The sequence below is a fragment of the Staurois parvus genome, unplaced genomic scaffold (genome assembly GCF_062004578.1).
Source record: "Staurois parvus isolate SC_StPar_1 unplaced genomic scaffold, SC_StPar_1.0 ptg000147l, whole genome shotgun sequence".
In the NCBI taxonomy this organism is placed as follows: domain Eukaryota; kingdom Metazoa; phylum Chordata; class Amphibia; order Anura; family Ranidae; genus Staurois; species Staurois parvus.
In genome coordinates, this window is record NW_028317943.1 from 3,203,109 (window position 1) to 3,209,622 (window position 6,514).

A 6,514-nucleotide genomic window follows, 5' to 3' on the forward strand; every position below is an offset into this window, starting at 1 on the left:
AAACGTTTTATCATACCTACTGTATGCAATGACCAAATTATGAAAAAAATTTTTTTATTTGTGTCCATTGTACATAATCTGGAGGTTACAACTTTGCATTATTATTTTTTTTTTGACAGTCACATGATTTGAAGAGGTATTATAGTTGTAATCTACCTATATACAGTAGGGTCAGTATAATCTGAAATAGTTTACAATTGTGAAGAAAAAAAAGGAAATAATACATTTGTCTGAGCTTTTGAGACATTACTACATATAAGAACCTGATTTCCTAAAACCCAATTGGGGAAAAAACACAGTAGTGAAAACACAACAGTGGGTGTTGCGTTCATATTCATTTTTAGCAAAGTGAATGAACAAATTGTTGGCTGCTATGGATAACAGTTCTAATTTAATCATGTTTTTATAAAAAAGGTTTTATTCTTGCTGGTAAATCTTTCGGTCACCTTTTGAACGTGCCTGGTTTAGGGAACATTTTGTGGACACTATTAAATTGAAACATGCTACACATTAGTGACCTGTCCTTCAAAGTTCTTGTTTCCTAGACTGAAGCAGCTTATGATGACAATTTCCCCATGCACTGAGTTATATTTTCTGGCATATTTTAGATGTTTGTTACGACTTGAAGTGTCACCACTAAAATACATATAGATCCATGGATTGACACAGCTGTTCAGATTTCCCAGAAGCATTAGAATTGTGAATACAGCACCTGAAATAGAATGCAAAAATATTGGCGTCACATGAGAAATTTAATAGACCATATTCCATGCACATAGAGCACAGTAAACATAAAGGGTAACTCCACTTTTGTGCCAAAAAAAATAATATACAGTAGCATATATGATTGCTACACAAGCAATGTTCTAATTTAATGTTTTTTAAAAATTACATTTCCTTTTTAGTCTGCACCACTAAATTTCCTGTAAAATGTAATGCATATGGCCAAATAGGGAGTTCTGTACCTGTTGGTGATTTGGCTCATTGGTTTTCTCAGAAGTTTGCACTAAGTCAAGTTTTAGGTATCCTCTGTAATATGAATTGAAGTTTTGGTGAGAAACTTCCCAAGGGTTAAATACTTCTAAAGGGATGCAGACACTGCAGCTTTCCTCATTAGAATAGACAAAGTACACCAGATAATAACAACAAACCAGACTCTCCCATTTAGATTCAGAAGGCAAACAGGCCAAAGAAACAAACTTCTTCTGAGCAACAAGAGATCAGTCACTATGCTGTCTGCGCATGTGTTTTTTTTTCTCCACGGAATGAAAAAACAGATGCATTGTATTTTTCTCCCCTTACAGAGGAGAAAAATGTCAACAAAGTGTATAAAAAAAAAATAGCTGGCTCAAGGTTTGATCTAGGTCAGTTTCAGGGTTAGTGTTAGGGTCAAGGTATGAGTCAAAGATTTGGGTCAATATATTTTGGGTAGGATTTTTTTAACCACTTGACCTCCAAAAGGTTTTACCTCCTTCATGACTAGGGCATTTTTTTGCTATTCAGCACTATGCTACTTTTACTGGAAATTGCTTGGTCATGAAACACTGTACCCAAATTAAATGTGTTTTTTTTTTTTCCACCTACCACTGGGTTTTTTATTTTTTGCTATATACAGTCAGGTCCATAAATATTGGGACATCGACACAATTCTAACATTTTTGGCTCTATACACCACCACAATGGATTTGAAATGAAACGAACAAGATGTGTTTTAACTGCAGACTGTCAGCTTTAATTTGAGGGTATTTACATCCAAATCAGGTGAACGGTGTAGGAATTACAACGATTTGCATATGTGCCTTCCACTTGTTAAGGAACCAAAAGTAATGGGACAATTGGCTTCTCAGCTGTTCCATGGCCAGGTGTGTGTTATTCCTTCATTATCCCAATTACAATGAGCAGATAAAAGGTCCAGAGTTCATTTCAAGTGTGCTATTTGCATTTGGAATCTGTTGCTGTCAACTCTCAAGATGAGATCCAAAGAGCGGTCACTATCAGTGAAGCAAGCCATCATTAGGCTGAAAAAACAAAACAAACCCATCAGAGAGATAGCAAAAACATTAGGCGTGGCCAACACAACTGTTTAGAACATTCTTAAAAAGAAGGAACGCACCTGTGAGCTCAGCAACACCAAAAGACCCGGAAGACCACGGAAATAACTGTGGTGGATGACCGAAGAATTCTTTCCCTGGTGAAGAAAACACCCTTCACAACAGTTGGCCGGATCAAGAACACTCTCCAGGAGGTAGGTGTATGTGTGTCAAAGTCAACAATCAAGAGAAGACTTCACCAGAGTGAATACAGAGGGTTCACCACAAGATGTAAACCATTGGTGAGCCTCAAAAACAGGAAGGCCAGATTAGAGTTTGCCAAACGACATCTAAAAAAGCCTTCACAGTTCTGGAACATCATCCTATGGACAGATGAGACCAAGATCAACTTGTACCAGAGTGATGGGAAGAGAAGAGTATGGAGAAGGAAAGGAACTGCTCATGATCCTAAGCATACCACCTCATCAGTGAAGCATGGTGGTGGTATTGTCATGGCGTGGGCATGTATGGCTGCCAATGGAACTGGTTCTCTTGTATTTATTGATGATGTGACTGCTTACAAAAGCAGCAGGATGAATTCTGAAGTGTTTCGGGCAATATTATCTGCTCATATTCAGCCAAATGCTTCAGAACTTATTGGACGCCGCTTCACAGTGCAGATGGACAATGACCCAAAGCATGCTGCAAAAGCAACCAAAGAGTTTTTAAAGGGAAAGAAGTGGAATGTTATGCAATGGCCAAGTCAATCACCTGACCTGAATCCGATTGAGCATGCATTTCACTTGCTGAAGACAAAACTGAAGGGAAAATGCCCCAAGAACAAGCAGGAACTGAAGACAGTTGCAGTAGAAGACTGGCAGAGCATCACCAGGGATGAAACCCAGCGTCTGGTGATGTCTATGCGTTCCAGACTTCAGGCTGTAATTGACTGCAAAGGATTTGCAACCAAGTATTAAAAAGTGAAAGTTTGATTTATGATTATTATTCTGTCCCATTACTTTTGGTCCCTTAACAAGTGGGAGGCACATATGCAGACTGTTGTAATTCCTACACCGTTCACCTGATTTGGATGTAAATACCGTCAAATTAAAGCTGACAGTCTGCAGTTAAAGCACATCTTGTTAGTTTAATTTCAAATCTATTGTGGTGGTGTATAGAGCCAAAAATGTTAGAATTGTGTCGATGTCCCAATATTTATGGACCTGACTGTAAATGCAACACTGTACCCAAATTAAATATATATTTATTTATTTATTTCACTACCACTGGGTTTTTTATTTTTTGTTATATAAACAAAAAAAAGTTTGAACATTTTGAAAAAAAAATATTTTAAACTTTGAAATAAAAACATATCCAATTAAAAATGTCATTTCTTCATAAAATTAGGACAACATGTATTCTTCTTCATGTCTTTGGTAAAACAAAAACCCAATAAGTGTATATTATTTGGTTTGTGTGAAAGTTATAGCGTCTACACACTATGGTATACATACTGGAATTCACGCAGCTATAGACGTTATACTGGTAATGGCGTTGATCAGTGTTAGTGTGGCAGGCAATCTGGCACTAACAGATAGTTGCCTGGAAGGGACATAAACTGACTAACTGCCACCGACGTTGCTAGTGGCACTAATACAGTGATCAGATATAATACTGTACTAATCACACTGGCTGGGAAGGGGTTAACATCTATGGGCAATCAAGGATTAACTGCCTAACAAGTGTAATGTGTATAATGTGTACTGCTTGTACTCACATATCTGGCTGTTTTTTCTCCCTGCTTTTCAGGGAGAAGAAACAGCCAGATCGCTCTTCTGTTTACACGGAGTGTGTTCGCAAACACAGAATTCTGTTCTGTGATAGGACACAGCCCATCAGCAGGGTTCAGCCAAAATATTTGTCTGAAACCTGCTGAAAAACTCATGCTGTGTCCAAACACAGCATGGGTCAGCAGGGGGCATGCGCACATACACCAGAAATCCACAAGTCAAGTGGACCTTATTGGTATGTTGCCTAGTCTGGCTGTGCTGCCAGTCCACAGTATATGTAATGTGGGCAGGTGGTAAGCAGTTAAAAAAGCATTTTTAAAATTAGTATCAGTGTCTGTTAGTGTCAGAATGCTTTGGGTAGGATGAAAAACAGCAAAATTCACGCTTTTATTTCTGGGTCCTACTACAAGTACAAACAGCAAATACCATACACATATGTGGTATCGCTGCGATCGTCAAGAGCAGGAGAACATTTGTTTTACCCGTAGTCACTAAGGGATTAAAATCCCTGCAATATACATTGATCACCCAGATGGGATTGTTTTATTTTTCTAAACAAAAGAGGAGTTACTCGTAAAGGCCCATACAGACTGTGATTACACTGGGCAAACAAATGTCCCATTCTACTAAGGGATTGGTTCTAGGTGTGAAGACTTAGTCATAATAATTATTATTATTAATTTTTTTTTTGTTACAAAAATCGTATAAAGTTGTTAAGAGCCTAAAATATGAAAAAAACCCCATCAGATCATGTTTTAAATAACAGAAATATCATTGATTCCTTACCTTCTGGAGCATCTCTAGACCATGCAGTCCACATCTGAACAATGAAGAATGGTGACCAGCACAGAATATAGGAAACAACAATGACAACTGTCATTTTCACTGTCTTAGTCATGGCATTTGATATACTGCCAGTGTTACTTGCCTGGTTCATTACAGCTTTCAGTGGACTTGACATTACAAATCCTTTCTGTTTCTTCATGTGGACATTGTTTTTTATAACCCTGCAAATTTTAATTTGGCATGTAATAAGTATGGCAACTGGAATGAAGAAAATGGCTATAGAAATCCAGGTCACGTATGCTTTTGATCCCCAAGGCTCAGTGAACAGAGCCCAGCATTCAAAGATGCCTGGAGCAATCTCTGTCTTGGAAAAAATTAAAGCCTGGGGAATACTGAAAATAAAAGCTATTGTCCAGCTTGTGCAGATTGCAGGGTTCAGTAGAGCTTTTTTCTTTTTATATCTGACCATGGGGTAGCATATGGCTTGAAACCTGTCCACAGTCATCACCACTATCATGTACGTGGAGGCAAACATTCCAACCAATTGCAAAAACTTAACGATACGACACAGTGGGTCCGGTCCAATAAAGACATCTGTAATATCCCAAATCAGTTGTGGGAGAACTTGAAAAAATGCCACAACTAAGTCAGCCAAACCCAAGTGAAGCATAAACACGTACATCCGTGACAACTTTTTCCTCTTGTTCCACAAAACCACAATCAGCATTAGATTTCCAACCATGGCTGCCATAAAAATAATACCAAGCACGGATATTTCAGCATAAGCCAAATGTGTGTCTCTCTCAGACCAGCCAGCTATGTCTGGATCATTGCTTGTGTTTATTTCACGGTCCTGGAAATCGTTCTCTATAGGATGGAGGTTTTCTTTTAAATGAAAAGAGAGGTTCTTCATCGTGGAAAATTGTGCTTAATGGATCTATTGGATTCTCTTGGTCTTTTTAATGTTGATTTGAGAATAAAGTGAAAGACAGATTCATTCATTTGAAACCTTTGCTGGAATTAATGTCTAGCAGGCTGCTATGACGGAACACTAAATGCACTGCGCTTGTTCACCTCCTCTTGACCATTTCCAGGAATTAACTGACTGACATACATGCACACATCATTTTTTTTTCTTGTAAAACAAATACTTTTTATCTTTCTTTACTGTTAATTTGTACAACAATGCTGCTGATATCCTGCAGGCTCTTTGTAGCCATGGTCTGTCCACATAATATGTGTTGAAATAGCCACTTGTAGTCTCCATTGGAAGCATGTGTATCAGGGTGACAAAAGATGAGCACAGTTAGGAGATTGAGTTAGAGCATTGTTGCTCATACAGTACCTCCTAGCTTTAGAAAGACGGACATTTTGGTGTGAAGATTTATGGTAAGAAGAATGTGGCAACCGAATGCATGTGCTCCTGCACTGAACTATGGACTCCACAATATTAGTATCCCCACATGAGTTAGAGAAATGCAGACTTTGCTGCCCTCAACGTACCAGGGAAATCCAAAGAGAACTGTATATAGAAAACAAAGACTGTCCGAGCATTCAACCGTTTTGGCAAGAGGTCCATAGGATTGTAGTATCGGTAACGACCATGCCTCTGGATCTGTCTCCGGCCCAGTTTCTCCTCCACCACTCCTCCCTTCCGGGGGGGACAATATCATAGATCTTTGGTCATGCATATGGTCAACGCGGCCAGACTCTGCCTTCCCGTCCTTTGGGGCTCTTCTCGCCCCCCCTCTGTTCGTGATTGGCTTGTCCGTGTGGGTAAAATGGCAGACATGGAGGAACTAATTGCGACGGCCCTTGACACTCCCACTAAATTTTCCCAAATTTGGGCCTGCTGGATCTATTTCACAACTACTCCTACATACAAGTCTCTTATGGACCATCAGGTCT

General features: G+C 39.0%; 1 pseudogene; it reads right to left on the reverse strand.

Annotated features, from left to right (window-relative positions):
* Window positions 1-503: 503 nt before the first annotated feature.
* LOC149464715 (oxytocin receptor B pseudogene) lies at window positions 504-5,519 on the reverse strand (annotated as a pseudogene).
* Window positions 5,520-6,514: the final 995 nt, after the last annotated feature.